This window comes from Macaca mulatta, chromosome Y (genome assembly GCF_049350105.2).
Source record: "Macaca mulatta isolate MMU2019108-1 chromosome Y, T2T-MMU8v2.0, whole genome shotgun sequence".
NCBI lineage: Eukaryota > Metazoa > Chordata > Mammalia > Primates > Cercopithecidae > Macaca > Macaca mulatta.
The window spans coordinates 9,534,454-9,551,219 of record NC_133427.1 but is presented as its reverse complement, the minus strand read 5'-3'; the positions used below and the strand labels follow the sequence as shown (position 1 = coordinate 9,551,219).

The following is a 16,766-nucleotide window of genomic DNA, read 5'->3' as shown; positions in this document are numbered from 1 at the left end:
CCACACAGTCTCAGAAGCTGCCAGGCTGTGTGTTTCTGTGGGAGTGTTGTGAGTTTTTCATGTCTGAATGTTTGTATGACTTCGTGTGTTTGTGTGTGTGTGCCTGTATGTGGAGACTGCTTAAAGGAATGTGGCTAATACACTGCAGCACTTCTTTTATTTTTTGGGGTGACATCTCCCAACCTTTTTTTGGCCTGTCTGTGTATCTCTGCTTAGCCTCCATGTTCTTAATTTTTCTGTGGATCATGAGTCCGTAGTGAATTGGGAGGATGACTGAGACCTGCCGGGGTCCAAATAACCACCAGCTAAAAAAAAAAAAAAAAAAAGGAAAAAAAAAAAAGCCACTCTTACAGAAAGAAGAACACACAACACCCAAGAACAGACATCTCCCTCTGTTTTATTGTCCTGCTGGCAACCCAGGGAGAGATGCCAGCCATTAGTAGTTCTGTACACTGGGCCACTCTAATTTACCTCAAATTCCATTCTCAGCCATGCAGGTGCTTTACGTCATCAGCAGGCATGCCTCCATCATCTTGGGATTCTTTTCTGGAACGGAGTGTGAACAGCAATAAGGTCAGATGGGGTGAGGATACAATCTAGTGATGATTGGAGGGGGTCCCACAACTTCACCTGCAAAAAAGTTGAAGATAGGTGACACACAAGGTGCCTCCAACTACATCCTTGCAGTTCCTTAATTGCAGAAGCAGTCTATACCATGGTTTGCTGTTCAGGGAACATTTGGGGTGCAAAATTGGACCATCCTTGCAAACTCCTCATTTGAGGACTTTCACATCTGGAGTCAAATGGGAGTGGGGTGGACTGATGCTAGGTGAGATGTGTCCTCCACACTTGCTTCTTTTTTTCATGACTTCCATGTTCCTCATTGGCCTAGCATTTTCTCAATCTGGCTCAACGTCTTCCACACTAAGCATTTCTCAGTACATGAAAGACGACCCTCATGGGAACCTATTGCCTGAGTGTTTCCTTCTAAACACTGTCACGTTTTAATGACTGGGCAGCTGTGATACTTTTAAAAACATAAATGCCCATTACAGTGGCCAACAAGGAAACTCTTGTCTTCCCACTTTGACCAGAGGGCTGCATAATTCCTGGAGAATAAGAAGCAAGCAGCTGTGTTTGTTTTTTACTGGTAATCTAGGCTGTGTTTCATTTCATTTGCACGAACGTTCTCATTGTGGAAGGAGTCTTTCTTTGGGCTGTTGCTGGATGGCACTGCCTCTCACCACAGATCTTTTGGCTGTCAGGGATTTCCGGGAGCAAAAGGGACTTCAGGTAGGCTGACTGTGTTCCAGGTTGTGGGTTGCAGTCTCATTAGGAGGGTTGAAGTTGTTTGCACTTTGCAGGAGGGTTTTGGGACCTCTGACAGTAATCTTTGAATGTTGCTTGGACTCCAGGACAAGGATGCTCATTCTCTCAGGTGAGACTTAATTTTTTTGCTTTCATGTGTGGTCCACAGTGCCCCTCAAGAACACTACTGGACACTATTTTCAGGATTGCAAAGGCGCCAGAGCCTGCATCGCGAATGCACTTGCGCTAATATCAGGCCACCAGGGCTGAACTTTCAGCTGGGGCTAGTGTCACAATTAATGCCACCATTGTTTAGCGACAAGTCCCTGTGACTTGGCAAAGAAAGAGACCTCGGTGGATGTGTGTAGGCGATGGACTCTCAACTGTCTCCTCTGTTGGATACTTGGGATAGTCCCATGATCCTAGGAGAGAACAGACAAAAGCAAGCCTGAAGAAATATCAAAAAGAGGCCCAGAAATAAATGGTGAAATAGCTACGGATAACAAAACAAAACAAAACCCGGCAGGATGTCTCGAGCCTGCCTAGACGATGAAGGGATGAGTCCTTTTGACACTTGTCTCACTGTGATTTCTAGGTGGAGTCCGCCTGTGTTCCCTGGAGTTACTCTCTCTCAGGCGGGGTTTCCTACAGAACCACACAGCCTCAGAAACTGCCTGGCTGTGTTTTTCTGTGGGAGTGTTGTGACTGTTGAATGTCTGCCTGTGTATGTGTATGTGTGTGAGTGTGTGTATCTGTAAGTGGCGTTGGCTTAAAGGAATGTGGCTAACGCACTGCAGTGCTTCTATTTTTTGAGTCTCGGAGACTTTTGCTGGTCTGTCTGTATGACTTGCGTTGGGTTGCAGGGCCCTGTGTTCTTTATTTTTCTGTGGATCATGAATCTGCAGTGAATTACGAGCTGGTTGAGACCTGCCAGGGTCCAAATCACCTCCCACTGCAATAAAAGCAACTCTTCTAGAAATAAGAAAACTACACCACACCCAAAAAAAGACATCTCCCTGTGTTTCATTGTCCTGTGGCCATCCTATTAAGAGACACCAGCAGTCCTCTTCACAGTGTCCATTTAATTTACCTTGAATTCAGATCCTGTCTGTGCAGGTGCTTCACCTCTTGAGGAAGCACTACTCCATCGTCTTGGTATTTCATTCTGGAAAAAAGAGAGTGAGCAGCAATAAGATCAGAGAGAAGTGAGGATACAATCTGGTGAGGAAAGAAAGGGGTCCTGCACTTTCACCTGCAAAAACGTTGAACACAGATGACACAGAAGGGGCTTTCCGTCTGCATCCCCGCATACGCTTAATTGCACAAGCAGTCCACACGACAGCGCTATGTTCAGGTAGGAGTACTACAAAATGCAAGGAGTATTTGGAATGCAAACTAGGGCCATCCTGGCAAATTCCCAGTTTGAGAGCTTTCATACCCAGAGGCAAAAGGAAGTGGAGTGGATTGATGCTGGGTGGGATGGGGCTCCACACTTGCCTCTTCTTTTACAGACTTTCATATTCCTTGTCGCGTAGGGTTTCCTGGGTCTGTCTCAATGTCTTCCATACTAAACGTTTCCCAGTTCAAGGAGGATGATCCTCATAGGAATCCATTTCATGAGTATTTCCTTCAAAACTCTGTCTCGTTTTAATGACTGGGCAGCTGTGATACTTCTAAAACCATAAATTCCTTTTACAGCTGCCAACAAAAAAGTGCTTGTTCTCTCACTTTTTTCAGAGGGCTGCAAGATTCCTATATGATGAGAAGCAGGCAGCCATGTCTAACTTTTGTCCAGTAATCTAGGAATTTTTAAAATTTCATTTGCACGTCATTTCTTATAACATAGGGAGTCTTTCATTGCACTATTGATGGATGGGAATGCCTCTTGCCACAGATCGTTTGGTTGCCAGAGATTTCAGGGAGCAAAAGAAACTCTGGGCGTGCTGGCTGCATGAGTTTTAGACACTTTGAAGGATGCTTTTGGATTCTCTAATGGGAATCTTTAAACATTGCTTGGACTCCACTACAAAGCATTTTTTTTTCTCTCAGGTGAGCCTTGATTTTTCCTTGCTTTCATGTGGGATCCACAGCACCCCTTAAAAGCACTACTGGGCACCATTTTAAGGCTTGCAATCACCACATACAGCCTCTGAGACAGAGACACTGTCTCAACCTAATCTGCACCCAGGAGAGGTCAGTTCGAGGTGTGAGTACACTGCTCCACCTTGGACTTCCCTTTGTCATGGTCCTTGCCTTCCCCAGAAGGTCCCTGTGAGGCCCAGGATGAAAGAAGGCAGTGAGGTCAAGGGTCCAGCCATCTTTCACTGACACCGTCCTCTGGGATCTCAGGTATGATTCCATCACCCAAAGACCGCTCAACAACTCACCAGACTATATTCCAAACACCAAGTGATGAGATTCTTGCACACAACCACTTTCAGGAATGGAGTCAGAAGAGTAGTTTCCAGTGACCACCTCACAATCTCAAAATGCCAACCTCTCCGAGAAACCTGACCACAAAGATGGCCCAAAAAAGCCCTATGGTCGAGACTTTTAGGGTCCCACAGTGGGTTATTGCAGGCAATCTTTTTCTCGATAGCAGGCCAGCTCTGCCTTTACAATTTTCCTCTGCTTAGGCAGCCTGACCACTCTGAAAGCCAGGTGTCCAAGTGCAAACATTCCTTGCTCATTGCAGTAGTCCTATGTGAACACTAGGCCATGGTATGGACTGCTTGTGCAATTAAGGGAATGTGGTGATGAAATTGGAAGTACCTTCTGGGTTTTCCATCTTTATTTTTTTTACAGGTGAACTTGCTGGACCCCATCCACCCCTCACCAGATTTTATCCTCAGCCCTAACTGACCTTATTGCTGCTCACACTTTATGTCCCAGCTTGAAATCCCAGGATGATGGAGGAGTGACCCATCATGACATGAAGCACCTGCTCAGCTGAGAACCCAATTTGAGGTACATTGAAAGGGCCCTGCGGGCTGAACTTCTAGCATCTGTCCCTGTTTTGGCCCTAGGAGATGCCTGGTTTTTTTTGTTGTTGTTTGTTTGTTTTGTTTGTTTTTGTTCTTGTTTTTGTTTTTCTGGGTAGTGTGCTTCTCTTGTTTCCAGAAGAGTGGTTTTATTCATCAGAGGGAAGTCATTTGGATGCTGGCAGGTCTTGGCCTGCCTCCCAATTCTCTGCATATTCATTATCTGCAGAAAAATAGTGAACACAGAGCCCTACAGCCCAAGAAGAGTCACACAGACAAGCCACTAAAAGGCTTGGAGACTCAAAAAAATGAAGTGCTGAAATGTGTTAACCACATTTCTTTAAGCATACTACAACACACATACACAAACACAGAGAGAATTACAAACACACAATGCCACACACAAAGGCTGACATCCAACAATCGCAACACTCCCCCAGAAACACACATCTTTGCATCTCCTGAGGCTGCTTGGTTCTGCAGGAGGCCTCACCTGGGAGAGAATGGTCCTGGGGAACAAAGATGGGCTCTACCTAGAAATCACGGTGGGACAAAATTCAAAAGAACTCACCACTACAACCATTAGGCAGGCATGAGGAATTTTGTAGATCCTATTATATCATTATGAATTTCATGGTGCATCCTGGTTCTCTGCCTGAAGTTTCTTCAGGATGGCTCATGTCTGCCCTACCCTAGGGTCATTGGACTATGCCATGGATCCCACAGAGAAGACAAGTTATAGTCCATCACTGAAGCACCTGAACGGAGGTCTCCTTCTTTGCCAAGCCACAGAGACTTATCACTAGGCAATGGTGACATTCATTGTGATGCTAGCCATAGCTCACAATCAGGCCTGGTGCCCTGACACTGGTGCATTCTCATTCAGAAGGCAGGCTTGGGTACTCAACTGTCAGAGCTGTCAGCCTGCCTAAGCAAAGAAAAACAGTACAGACAGAGCAGATGTGGTATTGGAAAAAAAGGCTGCCTGAAAAAAATCCACTACAGGACCCTAAAAGTCTGAATCTCAGAGCCGCTTCAGGCTGTCTCCGTAGTTGGTCCTGCTGGAGAAGGAGGCATTTTGAGACTCTGAGATAGTTGCTGAAATCTGCTCTTCTGACTCCATTCCAGAAAAAGCCTGTGTGCAAGAATCGTGTCTTGGGGGATTAGAATATTTTCTGGTGTGTTTTTGAGTGTTCTTTGGGTGTTGGAGTCATATCTGAGAGCCCAGAGGTGAGTCTCAGTGAAGGAAGGCTAGGCTCCCTTCATCCTGTGCCAGGCAGTGGCTCTCAGGAAAGGCAGGAACCATGACAAAGGCAAGTCCAATGTGGAGCCATGTTTTCATATCTCGGACTCACTCGTAGCTGGTGCAGTTAAGGATGAGACAATGTCAACGAGACCATTTGTGGCAATGGCAAGCCTGAACAGTGTGTCCAGTAGTGGTGTTGAGGGCACTGTGAATTCCCCAAGAAAGCAAAGAAAAATGAAGGCTTATGTGAAAGAATATGCTGGAGTCAAAGCAATGTTCAATGATTCCTGTCAAAGGACCCAAAAGCCTACTGCAACGATGTCAGCACCCACAACGAAACAACGACTCACAACCTGGAGTGCAGCCAGCTTACCTGAAATTCCTTTTGCTCTCTGAAATCCCAGGCAGCAAAATAATCTGTGTCAAGAAGCAGTCACATCCGTTAACAGCCCAATCAAAGAGAACCTCCACAATGTGAAGGCCATGCAGATGAAATGAAACAGAGGCTAGATTACCAGACAAAACCCAGATATGGCTGCCTGCTTCTCATCCTACAGTAATCATGCAGCCTTCTGAGAGAAGTGCGAGAACAACAGTTTCCTCGTTGGGGGAAGTAACAGAAATTTATGCATTTAAAAGTATCAAAGCTGCCCAGTCATTAAAATGTGACAGTGTTTAGAAGGAAACACTCATGCAATGGATTCCCATGACTGTCGTTCTCCATGAACTGGGAAATGTTTAGTATGGAAGTCATTGAGCCAGAACCAGAAAACCCTATGCCAATGAGGAATATGGAATCAGGAAAAGAAGAGGCGAGTGTGGAGGCCACATCCCACCCAGCATCAATCAGTTCCATTTCCATTTGGAATTTGCCAGAATGGCCCCAATTTGTACTCCAAATGTTTCTTGCACATTGTAGTACTCCCCCCTGAACACGTGGTCATAGTGTGGACTGCTTGTGCACTTGAGGAAATGTGGGGATGCAGTTGGAATCACCTTCTGTGTCATCTGTCTTCATTTTTTTTGTAGGTGAAGTTTTGAGAACCTATCCACCCCTCACCATATTATATCCTCATCCATGTCTGACCTTATTGCTGCTCAGATTCTATGTCCCAGGATAAAATGCCAAGATGATGGAGGAGTGCCCCCTAAGGATGTAAAGCACCTGCTTGGTTGGGAACAGAATTCAAGGTTAATTTTAGGGGCGCTGCAGACAAGACTGCTAGTGTCTTCCCCTGGGTTGGCCACAGGGCAATGAAATACTGGGAGATGATAGTTCTTGGGTGTGGTGTGCTCCTCTTCTTTCTAGAAATGTGACTGTTTTTCAAGAGGGAGGCAATTTGGACAATGATTCGTCTCAGCCCACCTCACAATTCACTGCAGGTTCAGGTTTTACAGAAAAATAAAGAACATGGAGTCTTAAAGTCACACAGACATGTCAGCAAAAAGTAGGTAGACTCAAGAAAAAGAAGCTCTGAAATTCATTACCACATTCCTTTAAGCAGACTCCACTTACACACACACACACACACACACACACAAAATGCCACACACACAGGCAGATATTCAACACTCACAAACTTCCACAGAATGACACAGGTTCATAGCTCCTGAGGCTGCGTGGTTCTGCAGGAATCTGCACTTGGGAGAGAGCAGTCCTAAGGAAGAGAGGAGGGCTGTACCAAGAAATCAGAGTGGGGTAACTTTCAAAATGACTCACCCTACAACATCTAGGCAAGCCTGAGGAATCCTGCGGATCCTTTTGGATCCTTAGATAGTTCATGGTTTATTCCCTGGGTTGTGCTTGATGTTTCTTCAGGCTAGCTCATGTCTGCCTTCTCCCATGATCATGGGACTATCCCTTGGATTCCACAGAGAAGATAGGCGAGAGTCCACCAGCGACGCACCTGTACGTAGGTCTCCCTCTCTGCCACAGTGCAGGGACTTGTAGCTAGGAAACGGTGACATTCACTGTGACGCTAGCCAGAGATCACCATCAGGTTTGATTCACTGAGACTAGCACAAGTGCAATAGTGAGGCAGTCTCAGGTGCCTGGCTGTCATAGGTTTCAGTCTGCCTTAGCAGAGGAAAATGGTACAGGCAGAGCCGGCCTGGTATCAGGAAAAAGGCTGCCTGTGCAAACCCACTGCGAGACCCTAAATGTCTCGATCTCAGGGCACCTTCAGTCCATCTCCATGGCTGGGTCTCAGATAGAGGAGGTGGCATTTTGAGACTGTGAGGTGGTCTCTGGAAACTGCTCTTCTGACTTCATTCCTGAAAGAGGCTGTATGCAAGAATCCAGTCCTTTGGGTATTGGTTCTTTGGATGATAGAATCATACCTGAGACCCCAGAGGCAGATGTCAGTGAAAGATGGCTGGGAACTTACCCTCACTGACTCCCTTCATCCTGGGCCTAGCAGGGGCTCTCTGGGGAAGACAGAAACCATGATAAAGGCAAGTCCAACGTGGATCAGTGTTTTCACACCTCAGCTTGGCCTCTCACAGGTGCAGATGAAGTTGAGACAGTGTCTCAGAAGCCAGTGGTGGTGATGTCAAGCCTGAAAAGATGTCCAGTAGTTCTGTTGAGAGTGTTGTGAATTCCTTGAGAAAGCAAGTAAATCAAGGCTCACCCTGAAAGAACAAGTTGCCTGTGCATTTTTGCCTGTGTGTCACAGGAATGTTCACTCTTCTTGTGAGAGAACCCAAAACCCTCTTGAAAAGTGTAAACAACCTCAGTCCCCAGAACAAGGCAATGACCCAAAACCTGTAGCACAGCCAGCCTACTCAAAGTCACTTGTGCTGTCTGAAATCTTAAGAGCTAAATAATCTGTGGTGAAAGCCAGTCCCATCAAGCAACAGTCCAGTGCAAGAGGTCCTCCACAAAGAGAAGGCCATGCAGATGAAATGAAACGGAGGGTAGATTACCAGGCAAAAGCCAGACACAGCAGCATGCTTCTCATCCTACGGGAATCATGCAACCCTCCGATATAAGTGAAAGAACAAGAGTTTTTTTGCTGGCAGCTATAATGGGAATTTACAGTTTTAAAACTATCGAAACTGCCAAGTCATTAAAACATGAGTGTTTAGAAGGAAACAGTCACACAGTGGGTTCCCATGAGTATCATTCTCCATGAATTGGGAAACGTTTAGTGTGAAACTTCTTGACCCAGACCCAGGAAACCCTAGGCTGATGAGGACATGGAAGTCAGGAAAAGATGATGCAAGTCTGGAGACTACATTCCATCCAGTATCAATCCATTCCATTCTCATTTGACTTCATGTACAAAAACCTTAAAATCAGGAGTTTTCCAGGATAGTCCCAATTTGCACTCCAAATATTACTTGCACATTGTAGTACTCCCACCTGAACATCAGCCCATGGTGTCAACTACTTGCACAATTAAAGGAATATGGGGATGGAGTTGTAAGCATTTCCCATGCCATTTGTCTTCATTTTTATTGCAGGTGAAGTTGAAGGACCTCATTCACCCCTCACCATATTATATCCTCACCCCTATCTGACCTCATTGCTGCTCACACTCTGTGTCCTGGAATGAAATCCCAGGATGATGGAGGAGTAACCCCTGCTTGGCTAGGAACCAAATTTGAGGTAAATTCAAGAAGCTCTTCAGACAGCACTGACAGTGTCTTTTTTTGGGTTGACCACAGGACAATAAAACACTAGGAGATGTCTGTTTTTTGGTTTGTTGTGCTGCTCTTCTTTCTTTAAGAGTAGATTTTTTTTTTTTTTTTTTTGCCAGGGAGGTAATTTGGATGCCCGTGAGTCTCAGCCCACCTCCCAATTCACTGTGGATTCATGATTCACAGAACAATAATGAACATGAGCCCCGGAACCCCTGCACATCCACAGAAAAGGCATTAAAATGTTTTGAGACTCCAGGAAAAAAAAAGGCCTGAAGTACGTTCAGCCAAAAGTACTTTAAAGTACGTACTTAAAGTCAGACTCCACTTATAGAGACAGCCACACACCCACACAAACACACAATGATACATACACATGGAGACATCCAACTCTCACAACACTCCCACAGAAACTCACAACCTGGCAGATCCTGAGGCTGCATGCTTCTGCAGGAAGCCACACCTGAGACAGAACAACCCCAGAAAGTACAGGTGGGCTATATGAGGAGAGTTTCAAAAACACTCTCCCCTATAACATCTAGGCAGGCCTGAGGAATTCTGCAGATCTTTTTGGATGCTTAGAGATTCCGCAGTTTATTCCTGGGGCTGTGCTTGATGTTTCTTCAGTCTGGCTCACGTCTGCCCTCTCCTAGTATCAGGAGACTATCCCATGAACCCAACAGAGAAGACAGGTAAGAGTCCACAACCAACATACCTCCATGGTTGTCTCCTTCATGAAGCCACAGGGACTTGTTGCTAGGCAATGGTGATATTCTTTGTAATGAGCCAGAGCTCACAATCAGGCCTGGTGCACTGAGACTAGCACACGTGCATTCATGAGGCAGGCTTGGGCTTCTGGCTCTCAGAGCAATCAGGCTGCCTAAATAGAGAAAAATGGCACAGGCAGAGCAGGCCTGGTATCAGGAAAAAGGCTGCCTGTAAAAACCCACTGAGAGATCCTGAAAGTGTTAACGTTAGGTCCCCTTTGGGCTGTCTCTGTGGTCGATTCCTGCTGGAGGAGGAAGTGTTTGAAGACTGGGAGGTGTTCACTGGAAACTGCTCTTGTGACTCCATTCCTGAAAGAGGCTGTGTGCAAAAATCTGGTCCATTGGGGATTGCAACATTGTCTGGAGGGTCGTTGAGGTTTTTTTTGGGTGATACAATCATACTTGAGACCCCAAAGTTGAGTGTCAGTGAAAGATGGCAGGGCATTGACCCCAATGCCTCCCTTCATTCTCTGTCTCACAGGGAATCCCTGGGAAAGGCAGGAACCATGACAAAGGCAAGTCCAAGGTGGAGAAGTGTTCTCTTACAGATGCAGATGAGGTTGAGACAGTGTCTCAGAGGCCATCTGTGGTGATGGAAAGCCTGAAAGGGGTGTCTAGTAGTGCTGTTGAGGGGCACTGTGGATTCCCCATGAAAGCAAAGAAAATTCAAGGCTCACTTGAGAGAATACGCTGCCTTGTGCTGGTGTCCAAGTAATGTTCAACGATTCCTATAGAGGATATCAAATCCTTCTGCAAATTGCAAACATCCTCAGCCTTCACAATGAGACAATGACCTATGACCTGGAGAGCAGCCAGCCTACCTGAAGTCCTTTTTGCTCTCTGAAATCCCTGGCAGCTACACCATCTGTGGCCAGAGGCCGTCCCATCCAGCAACAGTACAATGAAAGAACCCTTTCACAATGAGGAGACCATGCAGACGAAATGAAGCAGAAGCTAGATTATCAGGCAAAAGCCAGACATGGCTGCCTGCTTCTCATGCTAAAGGAAGCATGCAGTCCTCCAACATCAGTGTGAGAACAAGATATTCCTTCTTGGTGGCTGTAACAGGAATTTATGGTTTTAAAAGTATCAATGTTACCCGGTAATTAAAATGTGGCAGTGTTTAGAAGGAAACAAGCAATGGATTCTTATGACAGTCATTCTATATGAACTGGGAAACATAGAGTGTGGAAGTCCTTGAACCAGACCCAGGAAACCCTAGGCTGAAGAGGAACATGGAAGACAGAAAAAGAAAAGGCAATGTGGAGGCCACACCCCATCTAGCATCAATCTATTCAACTGCCATTTGACTCCGGGTATGATAGCCCTCAAATTGGGAGTTTGCCAGAATGCACTCCAAATGTTTCTTGCACATTGGAATACTCCCACGTGAACACTGGACCATGTTGTGGACCACGTGTGCAATTAGGGAAATGCGGGGATAAAATCTGAAGAACACTTTGTGTGAGCTGCCTTCATTTTTTTTTGCAGATGAATTTGTAGGACCTTATCCAGCCCTCAACAGATTATATCCTTATCCCTATGAAGGAATTACTGCTCACACTCCGTGTCACAGGATGAAATCTGAAGATGATGGAAGAATGCCTCCTCATGACATAAAACACCCGCTCAGTTAGGAACTGAATTTGAGGAAAATTCAAGGGGCCTTGTGGACAGGACTGCTAGTGTATCTCCCCGGGTTGGCTGTAGGATAATGAAACACTGGGAGATGTCTGTTTTTTTGGTGTGATGTGCTTTTATGTGTAGAAGAGGGGCTTTTGTTTTTCAGGGGGAGGTGATTTGTACTCCAGTATGTTTCTACCTGCCTCCCAATTCACTGCGGATTCATGACCCACAGAAAAAAACAACGAACACGGAACCCCACAGCCCAAGCAGAGCCAAAAAATGTCCACCAGGAGGTTGTGAGCCAAAAAAAAAAAAAAAAAAAAAGTGTTGAAGTGTGTTGGCCACAGTTCAATAAGCAGAATCCACTTACAGGAAAACACACCCACCCACTCACACCTGCCACCACCACACACACACGAAATACCACACACAGACACAGAAATCCAACACTCAAAACACAGAAACACACAGCGTGGTACAGCTCCTGCAACTGCATGTTTCTGCAGGAAGCCCCACCTGAGAGAGAGCAACCTCAAAGAACAGAGGCAGGCTGTATTAAGAAATCACAGTTGTTCAAGTCTGAAAAAGACTCACCCTTACAACATCTAGGCAGGTCTGAGGAATCTTGCAGATCTTTTTGAATCCTTAGGAATTTTGTGGTTTATTCCTGGGGCTATGCTGACATTTCTTCAGGGTGGCTCATATCTGCCATCTTCTAGGATAATTGGATTACCCTGTGCATTCCACAGAGAAGACCAGTGAGAGCCAACCTCCAATGAACCTCCACGGAGGTCACCTTCTCCACCAAGTGGCAGGGACTTGTCGTGAGGAAACAGTGATAATCATTGTGACTCTAGCCAGAGTTCAGAATCAGGCCTAGTGACCTGAGACCAGCACATTAGCATATGTGATGGAGTCTTGGGCGCCCACCTGTCAGAGCTATCAGCCTGTCTAAGCAGAAAAAATGGTACAGGCAGGTCAGGCTTTCTATCAGGAATAAGGATGCTTGCCAAAACACACTGCTGGGCCATAAAAGTGTTGACCTCAGGGTCCCTTTGGGATTTCTCTATGGTCAGGTCTTGCTGAAGGAGGAGGTGTTTCAAGACTGTAAGGTCCTAGCAGGAAACTTCTCTTCTTACTCCATTCCTGAAAAAGGATGTGCAAGAATGGGGTCCTGTGGGGATTTGAATGTAGTCTGGTGTGTTGTTGAGTGTTCCTTGGGTGACAGAATCATACCTGAGACCCCAGAGGTGGGTGTCAGTGAAAGATGGCAAAGTTCTTGATCTCACTGCCTCTCTTCATCCTGGGCCTGACAGGAGCTCTCTGGGAAAGGCTGGAACCACTACAAAAACAAGTCCAAAATGAAGCAGTTTTCTCCCACCTCTGACTGGCCTCTCCTGGGTGCAGATGAGGTTGAGACAGTGTCTCAGAGGCTGTTTGTGGTGATGGCAAGCCTGAAAAGGGTGTCCAGTCATGCTTTTGAGAAGCACTGTGAATTCCCCATTAAGTCAAAGAAAAATCAAGGCTTGCCTGAGAGAATGAGCTGCCTTGTGCTGGAGTCTAAGCAATGTTCAATGATTCCTGTCAGGACGCAAAAGCCTCCTGCAAAGTGCAAACAACCTTAGTGCCCACAAGGAGACAATGACCCACAACCTGGAGAGCAGTCAGCCTACCCTAAGTCCATTTTGCTTTCTGAAATCCCTGGAAGGTAAATAATATGTGGTGCGAGACAGTCCCATCCAGCAGCAGCCCAATGAAGGAACCCCCTCCACAATGAGAAGGCCATACAGATAAGATGAAACAGAGGCTAGTTTACCATGCAAAATCCTGACAACAGCCTGCTTCTTATTTTACAGGAATAATACAGGCCTCTGATAGAAGTGGGAGAACAAGAGTTTCCTTTTTGGAGGCTCTAACAGGAATTTACAGTTTTAAAAGTATCAAAGTTGCCCAGTCATTAAAACCTGACAATGTTTAGAAGGAAACACTCATGAAATGGATTCCCATGAAAGTCACTTTCTGAAATGGGGAAACATTTAGTGTGGAAGTCATTGAGCCAGACCCCAAAAACCCAGTCTGATGATGAACATGGAAATCAGAAAAAGAAGTGGCAAGTCTGGAGGCCATATATCCCACCCTGCATCATGCCATTCCACTTTCATTTGGTTCCAGGTATGAAAGCCCTGAAATCAGAAGTTTTCCAGGATGGCCCCAATTTGCACTGCAAAGGTTCATTGCATATTGGCATATGTGCACCTGAACACTGGGATATGGTATGGACTGCTTGTGCAATTAAGGAAATGCTGCGATGAGTTGGAAGTACCTTCTGTGTCATTTGTCTTCATTTTTGTTGCAGGTGAATTTGTGGGACCCTGTCCACTCCTCACCACATTGTATCCTCACCCCATCTGAACTTATTACTGCTCACACTCTATGTCCCAGGATGAAATCTTACATCATGGCAGAGTGCCCCTTCATGATGTGAAGCACTGCTGGACTGACAACCGAATTGAAGATAAATTCAAGGGGCCCCATGGACAGTACTGCTAGTGTCTCTACCTGGGTTGGCCACAGGACAATAAAACACTGGAAGATGTCTGTTTTTTTTTTTTTTTTTTTTTTTTTTTGCATGGTGTGCTCCTCTTCTTTCAGAAGAGTGGCTTTTTTTTTTTTTTTTTTTTTTCTTTTCCCAGGGGAGGTAATTTAATGCTGGTGGGTCGCAGCCCACTTCCCAACTCACAGTAAATTAATGATCCACAGATAAATGAAAAAAAAATTAAACCTTATAGCCCCAGAAGAGCCACACAGACAGGCCACCAAAAGGTTTGGAGACTCAAAAGAAGCATTGCGGTGTGTAGGCCACATTTCTATAAACACATTCCATTTACAGGAACATACACACACACACACACACACACACACACACAGACATCCAACACTCACTACGTTCCCACAGAAAAACAGCCTGGAAACTCCTGAGGCTGTATAGTTCTACAGGAAGCCCCAACTGTGAGAGGGCAACTCCGGGGAATAGAGATGGGCTTTACCTAGAAATTACAGCGGGACAAATTTCAAAGAGACTTACCCCTACACAGTCTAGGCAGGCCTGAGGAATCTTGCAGATCCTTTTGGATCATTAGGGATTTTTTGGTTTATTCCTTAGGCTGAGCTTGATGTTTCTGCAGGCTGGCTCATGTCTGCCTTCTTCTAGGATCATGGGATAATCCCGTGGATCCCAGAGAAGACAGGAGATAGTACACCACGGACACACCTCCACAGAGGTCTCTTTCTCCACCAAACCGCAGGGACTTGTGCCTAGGCACTGATGGCATTCATTGTGATGGTAGCCAGAGCTCACAATCAGGCCTGGTTTTCTGAGACTGGCACATTCGCATTCATGAGGCAGACTCTGGTGCCCGACCATCACAGCTGTCAGACTGCCTAAGCAGAGGAAAATGATACAGGCAGAGCTGCCCTGGTATTAGGAAAAAGACTGCCTGTGAAAACCCACGGAGGGACCCTAAAAGTATAGACCTTGAGAACGCGTTTTGAGACTGTGAGGTGGTTGTTGGAAACTGCTCCTCCGAACCCATTCCCAAAGCAGTCTGTGTGCAACAGTCAGAATACATAGGGATTGGAATATAGTCTGCTGTGTTGTTAAGCATTTTTTGGACAATAGAATCATACCTGAGACCCCAGAGACAGGTGTCAGTGAAACACTTCTGGGCTCTTGCCCGCACTGCCTCCCTTCATCCTGGGCTTAGCAGAGACTCCCTGGGAAAGACAGGAACCACGTCAAAGGCAAGTCAAAGAGGGAGCAGCATTCTCACACCTCGGAGTGGCCTCTCAAGCATGCAGATGAGGTTGAGACAGTGCCTCAAGGCTGCGTTTTTGATGGCAAACCTAAAAAGGGTGTCCAGTGTTGCTGTTGAGGGACAATATGGAGTCCCTGAGAAAGCAAGGAAAAACCAACTCTAGCCTGAGAGAACCATCTGCCTTGTGCTGGAAACAATGCTCAATGACTCCTTTCAGAGGACCAAAAAGCCTCATGCAAAGTACAAACAATCTCAGCCCCCATGAGACAACAACCCACAACCTGCAGCACAGCCTGTTTGCCCAAAGTCCCTTTTGCTCTCTGAAATCCCTGGCAGCTAAGTAATCTGTGGAGAAAGGCAGTCTTATCCAGCAACAGTTCAATGAAGAGCTCCTCCACAATAAGAAGGTCATGCAGATTAATGAAACAGAGGCTAAATTAGCCTCCAGGCAAAAGCCAGACGACTGCCTGATTCTCATCCTATAGGAATCATGCAGCCCCTGATAGAGTTGTGAGAACAAGAGTTTCCTTGTTGGTGGCCATAACAGGTATTTATGGTTTTAAAAGTATCAAAGTTGCCCATTTATTAAAAACTGTCAGTGTTTAGAAGGAAACACTCATACAATGGATTCCCATGAGGGTTATTCTCTATGAACTTGGATACATTTAGTGTGGAAGTAGTTGAGCCAGGCTCAGGAAATCCTAGGCTAATGAGGAACATGGAAGTCAAGAAAATAAGAGGCAAGTGTGTAGGCCACATACTACCCAGGATCAATTCATCCTACTCTTTTTGGCTTCAGATACAAAAGCCCTCAAATTCGTAGTTTGCCAGGGTGGCATGAATTTGCACTCCAAATATTCCTTTTGACAAGAACTGCTCAGTGGTATAGACCCTAACCCAGTGGCACTAGAGAAATTAAGATAAAGAAACAGAAATAGGCTGCAAAGTGGGAATCAGTGGGCAAATGGCCTTCAGAACTGAGAACCTCTAACAGAGTTTGACCCACATATGTATTGACAGCAAGTCAGTGGTAGGCATTGTTTCTATGGATTGTAGATTAGGTAAAGGTATTCCTTATGGGAAACAAAGAGACAGGCTTTGGATTATTATCTACATAAGAAACATGTCCTTAAGGCGCAGATCACTCATGCTATTGTCTGTGGTTTAGGAACACCTTGAGCAGTTTTCTGTCCTGGGTTGGCCAGGTGTTTCTTGCCCTCATTCCATTAAACCAACAACCTCCAGAGTGGGTGTCATAGCCATCACAAGCATGTAACAGTGTTTTAGAGATTTTGTTTATGGCCAGTTTCTCATGACCTGTTTATGGCCAGGCTTGGGACTTGTTTCCAGCACGTGCTTTTTCTTGCTTTTGAAGGGCAAC

At 45.7% G+C, this 16,766-nt stretch overlaps 1 long non-coding RNA gene and 1 pseudogene across 4 annotated transcripts in view; one reads left to right on the top strand and one right to left on the bottom strand.

Moving 5' to 3' along the window:
- Positions 1 to 16,766, bottom strand: part of LOC106995414 (RNA-binding motif protein, Y chromosome, family 1 member B-like) — a 653,515-nt pseudogene that overhangs the window by 214,605 nt on the left and 422,144 nt on the right. The window lies entirely within an intron of this gene.
- LOC106995415 (uncharacterized) overlaps positions 1 to 16,766 on the top strand; it is a 146,831-nt gene that overhangs the window by 97,952 nt on the left and 32,113 nt on the right. The window contains exons 4-5 of one of the 3 annotated variants that reach the window (XR_003727718.2): positions 9,001 to 9,145; positions 13,927 to 14,154. The exons of 1 other annotated variant lie outside the window; for it this stretch is intronic. This is a non-coding gene — a long non-coding RNA (uncharacterized LOC106995415). Of the gene's footprint in view, positions 1 to 9,000; positions 9,146 to 13,926; positions 14,155 to 16,766 lie in introns of those variants that run through there. One more of the 3 variants, XR_013413289.1, reaches the window with a different exon arrangement.